This window comes from Haliotis asinina, chromosome 4, assembly GCF_037392515.1.
Source record: "Haliotis asinina isolate JCU_RB_2024 chromosome 4, JCU_Hal_asi_v2, whole genome shotgun sequence".
Lineage (NCBI taxonomy): Eukaryota > Metazoa > Mollusca > Gastropoda > Lepetellida > Haliotidae > Haliotis > Haliotis asinina.
Genome location: NC_090283.1, coordinates 851,841 through 864,391, shown reverse-complemented (window position 1 = coordinate 864,391; position 12,551 = coordinate 851,841). Strand labels below are relative to the sequence as shown.

General features: G+C 43.7%; 1 pseudogene; it reads right to left on the bottom strand.

Moving 5' to 3' along the window:
- Positions 1 to 6,458: 6,458 nt before the first annotated feature.
- Positions 6,459 to 11,830, bottom strand: LOC137282120 (ankyrin repeat domain-containing protein 50-like; annotated as a pseudogene).
- Positions 11,831 to 12,551: the final 721 nt, after the last annotated feature.

Genomic DNA, 12,551 nt, shown 5'->3' with positions numbered 1-12,551 from the left:
ATGATCCAGCGAGGTGAAAAGTATCACTACACGTGGATAAAACATCTCAGCCGGTTGTTGCACGACCAGTCGAAACACGTTGGGGAAAAACACTTTTGTGTACGATGCCTACACGGTTTCAGTCGAGCTGATTTATTAGAATCCCACCGGGATGATTGCCAAGGTGTGGGGCAGACGGCCATACGAGTCGACATGCCTAAGGAAGGTGATAATATCCTACAATTCAGTAACCACAAGAACCAAATGTCTGTACCTTATATCATATACGCCGACTTCGAAGCCTTAGTTGTGGGTGGGGATTCCCCCAGTGGTGGTGCCTTTACCCACAAGACACAAGAGCATAAAGCCTGTTCGTTTGGATACATTGTCGTCCGTTGTGACGGGGAAACGAAAGCTCCGGTAGTGTATAGGGGCCCTGACGCGGCTGAAAGGTTTCTAAAGTGTTTGCAGGAGGAAGAAAAAATTATTAGGAATGCATTGTATAGAATCGCTCCCATGCGTATGACCCGAGCCGACAGGCTAGCTCACGCTAGTAGCACTAACTGTCACGTGTGCGACTCACCACTTAACGGTGATTCGGTGAGAGATCACTGTCACATAACTGGTAAGTATAGAGGCGCCGCTCACAGCGCGTGCAACCTCAAGCTTAAAATCAACCCTAAGACAATAAACATCCCCGTTGTCTTTCACAACTTGAGAGGGTACGACTCACACTTGATCATGCAGGCCATCGCGAAAATCGATGGTAATATAACATGCATCCCCAACAACATGGAGAGATACATCTCCTTCAGTTTAAACGGACTTAGGTTCATTGACTCTTTTCAGTTCCTCCTGTCGTCACTCGACAGTCTGGTCAAGGCCAACAATACCTTCCCTATCACCGATCGATACACAGACGCCGAGACTAGACCCCTGCTTATGAGGAAGGGTGTGTACCCCTATGAGTACATGGATAGTTGGGCTAAGTTCACCGAGACCAGACTACCCCCTATTGACTGCTTTTATAGCAAGCTGAATGAGGCGTCCGTCTCACGAGATGATTACTCGCACGCGACTAACGTATGGAATAAACTGGGTTGTAAGAACCTGGGTGATTATCACGACCTGTACTTGAGGACAGATGTACTGCTGTTAGCCGACGTGTTTGAAACGTTCAGGCGGACCTGTTTAAAGCAGTATAAACTCGACCCCGCATGGTATTACACCAGCCCAGGTCTGTCGTGGGACGCCTTGCTTAAAAAGACCGGAGTTAATTTGGAATTGCTCACAGATTACGACATGCACCTATTCATTGAGAAAGGCTTGCGAGGTGGGATTTCCATGGCATCCAAACGATACGCGAAAGCAAATAATCAATACGTGAAAGGTTACGATCCTAACAAACCAACCAATCACATTCTCTACCTCGACGCAAACAACCTGTACGGCTGGGCCATGAGTCAGTATCTACCTACAGGGGGATTCGAATGGGTACCCCACGTTGATGTTATGGGGGTTGCACCAGATTCGAACAAAGGTTATATCCTCGAGGTTGACTTAGAGTATCCCAAGGAATTACACACATCGCACAACAGCTACCCCCTGGCCCCCGAACGTATGAGGGTTAACCCAGACTGGATGTCTGAGTACCAACATAACTTGTCAGGTGGGCGTGTGACAGACGTTGAAAAACTCGTGCCTAACTTAATGAATAAGACCAAGTACATCGTTCACTATCGCAACCTACAGCTGTACCTGTCGTTGGGTATGAGGCTGACCAAAATACACAGGGTGCTCATGTTCGACCAGAGTCCATGGATGGAGCCCTACATCAGAATGAACACAGACCTACGAAAAAAAGCCACCAGTGATTTTGAGAAAAATCTCTACAAGCTCATGAACAACTCGGTGTTTGGTAAGACTATGGAGAACCTGAGGAAACGCGTGACCGTGAAGCTGGTTCGGTCGAGTGAGGAAGACAAGCTCAGGAGATTGATAGCCAGTCCGGCATTCAACCGTAGTAAGATATTCACAGACAACCTGGTTGCCCTACACATGAAGAAAAGCCACATAAAATTTAACCGGCCTGTTTACGTGGGGATGAGCATCCTCGATTTATCCAAACACCTGATGTACGACTTTTACTACAACGAGCTCAAGAAACAGTACGGCGACAGGTGTGAAGTGCTGTACACTGACACGGATTCCCTGCTGATGGAGATTCGAACCGAGGACGTGTACGAGGACATGAAAAAACACCTTGATTTATACGACACCAGCGACTACCCTAAGACCCATACCCTACACAGTACGGTAAATAAAAAGGTCCTAGGTAAGATGAAGGACGAGTGTGCTGGCACGCCCATAGCCGAGTACATAGGTTTGAGACCTAAGATGTACTCCATACTGAAAGCCGACAATAGTGAGATCCGGAAAGCTAAGGGGGTTAAGAAGTATGTGGTGAAACAACACATCAAACACGCCAGATTCAAGGAAGCCCTGTTCAAGACCCGTACCTTTAGACATAAAATGAACACACTTAGAAGTGATGGACATAAGATATACGGACTGACTATAAACAAGACGTCCCTGTCGCCTATGGACACGAAACGTTGGATATCTATTGATGGGATAAACACATACGCGTATGGACATGAAAAAATTTGAGGCTATTTACTACAGCCCGCGTGGGTACTGGAAAGGAGCTAGCGCAGTAGATAAGCTAGCTAAACTAGCGCGAGTACCCCCGGAGGAAGCCAAAGCGTGGCTTGAAAAACAAGCCCTGTGGCAGATCTATTTGCCGGCACCACGCTACGTGCCTAGAAGGAGGTTCGGTATTAACATACCTAATAGCGTTCACCAGGCAGACCTACTGTTCCTACCCCACGACAAGAGGTACAAGTATGCCTTAACCGTAGTGGACGTAGCCAGTCGTTACAAGGAAGCCGAACCCTTGACCACGAAAGATTCGGCCCAGGTAGCCAGAGGATTCGAACGCATATACAAACGCAGCCCACTGACGTGGCCAACAGAGCTGCAAGTTGACCCCGGACGGGAGTTCATGGGTGCCGTGTCACAACTGCTAACCAAACACGATACAAAGGTCAGGCGTGGCACGGCCGGAGCCCATCGCAGCCAAGCCATAGTTGAGAGATTTAATAGGACTTTGGCTGAGCGCTTGTTCGGCTATCAGTATGCTAGGGAGATGGTCACCCCTGGAAAACGATCGACTGAATGGGTCACGAGGTTACCCAAGGTGGTGTCGGCAATCAACCATGAAGTCACCCGTCTCACCGGTAAGAAACCGGCAGACGCTATCAAACTAAAATCAATAGTTGCAGAGTCGGCCGCTCCATTGCGTGGGAAGGAGAAACAGATACCAGATAGGGCCTTAGTGAGGTATCTATACCAGCCGGGGGAACACGAGGGTGATAGCCGTAAGCGGGCCACCGATCCTATATGGTCAGTCAAAACTTACAACATAGATAAAGTGGATATGAAAGCCGACGAACCTAACTTGTACTACTTGAGGGATGGGCCGGGTAGGGGTTTTGTAAGAGAAGAATTATTGATCGTACCGTACGGCACAGTATTACCTCCTACCAACACAAAGTAGGCATAGTAATTACCGCCAACTTTTTTATAGTAGGGGTAATAGTAGCAAGAGCTAATGGCCCAACCAAAGCCTTATTTAGTAAATAAGGCTTTGTAGAGGCATTTCTTGAAAGTGTTTTAAAACTATCATTCCCTATACTACTACCACTTAATCCTTGATACTTGTGTTCTATCTATGACCGAAACTGCTATCCCATTATTATAGATTCCAATTAGAGGCATTTAGAAGTTGGTATGATGGGCAGGAACACTTTTATGGATATACAACTTCTTTCTTGTGGTGGATGCAACGTATCATTTGCTTTGACGTCGCATCCACTGCAAGAAAGAAGTTGTATATACATAAAAGTGTTCCTCATCATTGCTACACGGCAATGTATCTGATGAAGTGTCCCTCTTCATTACCACAGCGCTATGTATCTGATGAAGTGTTCCTCTTCATTACCACAGGGCTATGTATCTGATGAAGTGTCCCTCTTCATTACCACAGCGCTATGTATCTGATGATGTGTCCCTCTTCATTACCACAGCGCTATGTATCTGATGAAGTGTCCCTCTTCATTACCACAGCGCTATGTATCTGATGAAGTGTCCCTCTTCATTACCACAGCGCTATGTATCTGATGAAGTGTCCCTCTTCATTACCACAGCGCTATGTATCTGATGAAGTGTCTCTCTTCATTACCACAGCGCTATGTATCTGATGAAGTGTCCCTCTTCATTACCACAGCGCAATGTATCTGATGAAGTGTCCCTCTTCATTACCACAGCGCAATGTATCTGATGAAGTGTCCCTCTTCATTACCACAGCGCTATGTATCTGATGAAGTAGTCATGCGAAGGAAGAAGCCAGAACTGACAAGGAATTCGACAGTCAACGATAACATGTTCTCACTATGAATCTACAGGATTATTGGTGAAGGCCACGATGTACTAACTGCTCGTGTGTATTTAGCTTCCATCACAGACTGCATCAAAAGAACAGGTTTTCCAGGTGATACAGTTATACAATTCACTGACGGCTATGTATATCAAAATAGAAATGGCCAAAATATTATCCAGCCTGTATCTGAAACAGAAGTGACTGTCACATAGAAGCACTCAGATGGAGTGTGACTCAGTTTACAGTGACGTTGAGCGTGCTATGCAGCACAGATCTACCTGCACCCAATCTGATTACATCGAAGTTGGAAAAATGCCAATGACAGCAAGCCCTGTGAGTGAGTGAGTAGATAAATATACAGTGTCACTACGGTAAAAGTTTGGCCATATTGTGACGGGAACAATTTTGACGTTGATAATGAATGCGTGTATATTATAAACCCGACTTCAAAACAACTATATTACCACAATTAGAATAAAAACCAGTATGTTAACATAGATAGTAGTTTTGTGGACAATACAATATATCAACAGGCTATAGGCTGCCAACAACTGACGGTAGATCACCATACTAGGTAGGTCCTACACAGGCGAATTTCTTATGCATGACTTTGTCAAGACCGCTCTACCTTTTACATGTATACTTCTGTCAGATCCGGTAACAAAGTTGGAGAACAACATGTCACTGTCATCAGATATTGAACCGAAGGAACTCAAATTTGTAATGCCATGCTGTGAACGCCTGTTCTACAATGTAGCTCTATCTACTCTTGAAAATAACATTGTTTCGCAGATCACAAAAATGAAAGAGCGAGACATATTACTTTTTACAGTGAGTGAGCGAGTTTAGTTTTACGCCGCATTCAGCAATATTCCAGCAATATCACGGCTGGGGACGTTAAGAAATAGACATTTTGCACCCATATTGGAAATCGATCCCGGTGTGACGGCGAACGCTTTAACCTCTAGGCCACCCCACCACTGCTCGTAGTAGACATTTTGGTTTAGGTTGAGACAGTCTGTATGCCCTCAATTTTAAAAATACCCTAAAATATACACCTCCTGCATGCCATGTACAAACTAAATGACGACCTCCCAAGTGCATGTGTACAATATCGATACTGCATTTTGTGAATGACTACGTCCCAATTCATTAATCGTGGTACAGCAGTCATAAATAAGTGAGCCCATTGAGTATTTTCTTACATCGATAGAACATGTCCTGCAAGGGGCCTTCTACGTTATACAAGTACTTGATTATGCAATAAAGTATAATTGTTATCAGAATACATTTAAGTGGAACTACCTGTTTTTCATCGTTTTCACTTTTGGTATCACTTTGCATGAAGATGCCAAACATGTTTGGTTTCACTGCAAACACTGATGCAAAGTTGTGGTTGAAATCTCATTGTGTTGAATTTACACATGAGAAGAAACAAAACAGTTTTATTCTATTATCTCAAAGCTTTATTTAAAAAAAAACAGTTACCAGGTTTTGAATGGACTGCGAGGACATGCAGTTTGTCCACAGGACGCAACAATGCGGTATAAACACTATCTAATCTGACAAGGTCCTCCCTGACTGTTAAAGTCTTTATGACACAATCAAGACTCCAACGGTTTATTCGTGTGTTGTCTGACATGAGAAAAATAGCCCTTAGCTCGAAAGTTCTTCTCTCGAAGATCCCTCTATTCTCGTTCCTATAGCATGGTTAGATATGCTTTCAGCCATCATTTCCAGAAGATATCAGCATCGGAAGCATTGTCACGTGGTGCATGATGGAAACATGTTTGAGTGGCAGTTTAGAGGTTGAGGTGTACAAATAGGACAAATTGTTATGGATAACTCCTGCTTGACAACGGTACAAGAACCTGTATAGAGGCGTCGCACTCACGCAATAAAGAAGTTGTTATCCATAACAATGTGCCCTATTTATGATGGAAACATCTTTTCTCGACTTCTGAATCAACGATATCCTTGTCGGAGTGGTCTAACAGTGGTGCTACCTACATACCGTAACCACTTTCATTGTGTCAAAAGAAATCTATATAGAGCTTTATCCTTCAATTCTTCTGATATCTTCAGTGCTGTAAGTTCGTGCATATTTTCCTCCGCAGTGTCAACAATCTTGAGTGAGATAACATGTTTGACAATATTCAAATGTCCACCATAACAAGCCACATGGAGTATGTTGTTGCCATCATCATCCCTTAAGTTCATGTTAGCTCCATCTCTCACAAGTGTCTCAACCACCACCATGTGACCAGCACCTGCAGCCATCAGTACTGGCGTCCTTCCATACTGTCCCCTGCTGTCGATGTCCGCCATTTTGGCTGCTACAATATGCTTCACCATCTCCACATGTCCTCCAATACAGGCAACATGAAGAATGTTGTTGTCGTTGTCATCTGTCAACGTTACATCTCCTCCCTTGCTTATAAGCAGGTTCAACACGTCCATATGCCCCTTCTCTGCTGCTTTCATCACCGGTGTTCTCCCGTACCGACCTCTGCTGTTGACGTCCACCCTGTCATTTGTGACAATGTCCTTTACCAAGTCCAGATGACCTTCAAGACAAGCCACGTGAAGGATGTTCTCACCTTTGTCGTCTACTTGGGACAGGTCTGCTCCTTTACTCACAAGTAGGTCAAACACAGGTCTGTGCTTCCTGATGTCCACCATTCTAACTGGTGTTTGGTGATGCTGCCCTTTACTGTTGATGTCCACTGTATTCAAGGAGAGGACAAATTTCACAACTTCGAGGTGTCCCCCAATGCAGACCAAGTGAAGGATGTTGTTACTGTCGTTGTCCGAAAGTGAAAGGTCTGCTTCCTTTTCCACAAGAAACTTAAGCACCTCAGTATATTGACAACCTGCAGCCATCATCGCCGGTGTCATCCCATATTGTCCTAAGTTATTGATGTCAACCATGCCCTGTGAGATGACAAGCTCCACCATCTCCACATGTCCTCCAATACAGGCAACATGAAGGATGTTGTTGTCGTTGTCATCTGTCAACGTTACATCTCCTCCCTTGCTTATAAGCAGGTTCAACACGTCCATATGCCCCTTCTCTGCTGCTTTCATCACCGGTGTTCTCCCGTACCGACCTCTGCTGTTGACGTCCACCCTGTCATTTGTGACGATGTCCTTTACCAAGTCCAGATGACCTTCAAGACAAGCCACGTGAAGGATGTTCTCACCTTTGTCGTCTGCTTGGGACAGGTCTGCTCCTTTACTCACAAGTAGGTCAAACACAGGTCTGTGCTTCCTTATGTCCACCATTCTAATCGGTGTTTACTGATGCTGTCCTTTACTGTTGATGTCCACTACATTCAAGGAGAGGACAAGCTTTAGCACTTCCGGATGTCCTCCAATGCAAGCCATGTGGAGGATGTTGTTACCGTCATTATCCACTAGAGACAGATCTGCTCCTTCATTCTTAAGAACCTCAACAACATTTTTATGTCGACAGCTTACAGCCATCATCGCAGGTGTTCTCCCATACTGTCCTTTACTGTTGACTCCAACAAACTCCTAATGAGAGGATATGCTTCACCATCTCTACATATCCTCCGATACAGGCGACATGGAGGATGTTGTTGTATACATCATCCAGTGATGACACATCGCCACCGTTCTCGATGAGTAGGTCAAACACTTCCCTATGCCCCTTCTCTGCAGCTTTCATCAGTGGCGTTCTACCATAACTTCCTTTACTGTGGATGTTGACTGTGTTCAATGTGAGGAGATACTTCACAATGTCCTCATGCCCCCCCAGACAGGCCACGTGAAGGACGTTTTCACTCTTGCTGTCTACTAGTGACAGATCAGCTCCTTCCTTCACAAGCAAGGTCAGTACTTCTCCATGTCCCTCAGAGGCAGCACACATGACGGGGGATCTCCCGTCCTCCCCGCTACAGTTGATATCCTCGCTCTTGTCAGACAATATCTGTCTTACGGCATCCACATTTCCCATAAGGCTTGCATGGCGAAGATCGTAGTTTTCTGTCAAAGTAAACATCGTACATTAGCTACTTCTCACGGATTCACGCTGTGTGGATGTGTCACTAACTCAACTAGTTGTAGACATGAGTGCAGCATAACACATTCAATGACATGTTGACTCTATGCATAAATAATGTTGACTTCTTTACCTTTGGTCAGCAGTTTTCCTTCCTCGTCATCTCCTCCTGAAAATCACAGTTGTAGATACATCATACAGCATTCGAATTATACTGGATCTGTCATGCACAAAAAAAATATTGAGGACTTTCTGTCTCTAATCAAGATGAACTTGTGTGTTCGTGAAATTCAGAACCCAATGCCCTTGCCTTTTATGAAATAGTAGCACAGTACAAAGGAATCTAATTCCAGCCGTGGCAAACGTCAAAATACGTTCACAACTGAGTGTCAAACATCTCATCACCTCTACAAGTAATCCCAGAATGCGTTGACAACTGAGTGTCAAACATGTCATCACCTCTACAAATAATCCCAGAATACGTTCACAACTAAATGTCAAACATCTCATCACCTCTACAAATAATCCCAGAATACGTTCACAACTGAGTGTCAAACATCTCATCACCTCTACAAGTAATCCCAGAATACGTTCACAACTGAGTGTCAAACATCTCATCACCTCTACAAATAATCCCAGAATACGTTCACAACTGAGTGTCAAACATCTCATCACCTCTACAAATAATCCCAGAATACGTTCACAACTGAGTGTCAAACATCTCATCACCTCTACAAGTAATCCCAGAATACGTTCACAACTGAGTTTCAAACATCTCATCACCTCTACAAATAATCCCAGAATACGTTCACAACTGAGTGTCAAACATCTCATCACCTCTACAAATAATCCCAGAATACGTTCACAACTGAGTGTCAAACATCTCATCACCTCTACAAATAATCCCAGAATACGTTCACAACTGAGTTTCAAACATCTCATCACCTCTACAAATAATCCCAGAATACGTTCACAACTGAGTGTCAAACATCTCATCACCTCTACAAATAATCCCAGAATACGTTCACAACTGAGTGTCAAACATCTCATCACCTCTACAAATAATCCCAGAATACGTTCACAACTAAATGTCAAACATCTCATCACCTCTACAAATAATCCCAGAATACGTTCACAACTAAATGTCAAACATCTCATCACCTCTACAAATAATCCCAGAATACGTTCACAACTGAGTGTCAAACATCTCATCACCTCTACAAATAATCCCAGAATACGTTCACAACTGAGTGTCAAACATCTCATCACCTCTACAAATAATCCCAGAATACGTTCACAACTGAGTGTCAAACATCTCATCACCTCTACAAATAATCCCAGAATACGTTCACAACTGAGTGTCAAACATCTCATCACCTCTACAAATAATCCCAGAATACGTTCACAACTGAGTGTCAAACATCTCATCACCTCTACAAATAATCCCAGAATACGTTCACAACTAAATGTCAAACATCTCATCACCTCTACAAATAATCCCAGAATACGTTCACAACTGAGTGTCAAACATCTCATCACCTCTACAAGTAATCCCAGAATACGTTCACAACTGAGTGTCAAACATCTCATCACCTCTACAAATAATCCCAGAATGCGTTCACAACTGAGTGTCAGACATCTCATCACCTCTACAAGTAATCCCAGAATACTGTTATAATCGTTCTTTCCTTATTTCACGGGACTCCTCAATATACATTTTCCACGTTTTTACTCCAGGGTCAAGATGGATGACAGATGACAGATGACAGATGACGATACATACTCACTAGTGTTCAGGCTCCTACAAGAAACAAAACAAAATATTGAAGTTAGTTGACTAATTTCATCCCAAAAGATTCGCTCAAATGATTTCAAATTTGGTAACAAAACAATTCTTTATTTTAAGGCTGATCTGTAACCAGAGTTATGTGAAATTTGTGAAAAATGGATTTTTTGCAATGGCAGTCAGAAAAAAGAACTGAACATATGGCATCACCTCTGTGGCTTTCCTTTCCTCCTCCTGTAAGAAAGAGTGAAACAAATGTAAGAAAGTAATTACTACCTTTACAAAGTTATTTGTATTTTGCTAAATATCACGGCACTGCACTAAACTACATATTGTCTTTATGCAAGTCCACTCAAACGTCAAAGGTCTGTAGTCACAATTACGTTTACTCACAGGATGAGGACAATGACGATGATGGCTGTTACTGCGACTGCAGCAATACACACGGGGACGACAATCACGGCCGGCGCTGCTGCTGGCGACTCTGTTGTCGTGGACCTTCCTGATGGGGGAACCCATGTCACTGCATAACATAAACTAGTCCCGCTGTAGATTCATTATATAAATGTTTACTTTCATCATCTACCTAAACGTGAGTAAACTAGCAATGTACCACTGACGGAACACCGGCAATTTAACATAAACATGTCCCTGTATCAATTCAGTTTTGTGTTTTGTTGTTCTTACAGACTCAGTGTTTTGTCAAACCATTTCACCTTTCATTTTGTCACAGAAATGTCCCTCCCTGTTGTGTGGACATCCCAGAGTGCAGCGTCCGTCCTGTTGGTTGCAGGTCCTGTTGACACAGTGGGTGCTGCACTGAGAGTTGCAGTGATCTCCATACCAGCCTGTATGACACCCCGAGGAGCAGCTTCCACTCAGCTTGTCACAGTGCACGTCGTCACTTCCCAGAACACTGGCACATCGCTGAGAACACTGGTGCTGACATCGCCCTCCATAACGCCCCAGCCGACAGTCCTCGGCACACACAGGCAGTGCTGCTGGACATTAAACATACAGGACAAACAATTTGGTGTAAGTGAGGCAGTGTTATTTTACGCCGCAAACAACAATACCCCAGTATGGGGTGTACATTAAAATCGGATTCAACCTTTATTGGGTAGAGAATTGGGTAGCCGTACCGTCAGTGTGCCTAGAAAACACTTAAATCAACCAGGACAGTCCACTGTCCCCTGAATGTTGCTCAAGAGATGGGAATATGATTTTGTTTACATCACTTACATGTAGTTATGGCAAATGATGTCACGAGATGTTGTATTTCAGTATCGCAAACTAAAGGTCCGATATTAGGCTGTTATTCCCGGATCTCGGTTATATCTTCTGTGAGGGGCACTTTTCACACTCTGAGATCACGGTTATATCTTCTGTGAGGGGCACATTTCACACTCTGAGATCACGGTTATATCTTCTCTGAGGGGCACATTTCACACACGTTTTACTCACCCCATATCAGCAGGACAATGCAGAAGTCCAACATTGCTGAGTTTGACTGTCTTCCCCTTACTGTCTGCAGGTACATCAGTCTGTGTATGAAGGTGAAGTGATCAAAACGACTCAGTGAAGTCTGCACCTGGAAACAGAGTGCGGTAAATGGCTGTGCAATCTTCACATGCAATGGTAACAGTTGGTAAATGCGAACAATTTAAAACATGCGCCTAGTGTTGTGTTCATACAGAAAAAAGGATTTCCTCAGATTTTTAACCTATGTGTTGACATTGTACTCATTTCCTGTTTACTGTACTAAATGTATTGGTTACACCCCGATATAAATGTACTAGTTACACCCCGGTATAAATGTGTTAGTTACACCCCGATATAAATGTATTAGTTACACCCCGATATAAATGTGTTAGTTACACCCCGATATAAATGTACTAGTTACACCACGATATAATCTGCTGGGGAACATGCACAAGATACCCAGTCAGGCAGCCGTTACATAGTCAATACTTGACATTGTAACAATATACAACTATATAAGGTTGACTACCGTGATTCAAATGATATTCCTTGAAGTGGGTGTTGTGTAGAGGGAGAGACGGAGAAGCAGAATACATATCATAAAGTAAGATTGTGCTTCCTACTTGTCATGCGGTATATAACTGATCCGTCTCCTGTCTACTGCAGAGCAGACGTCACACATTAGGGCGCCATATTTACTTCCACAATGACACATATGGCTGCAAGGACAGGTTGCAACAAATGCAGAAGCTTTTTTACCCGACGTTCCAGCCGATACG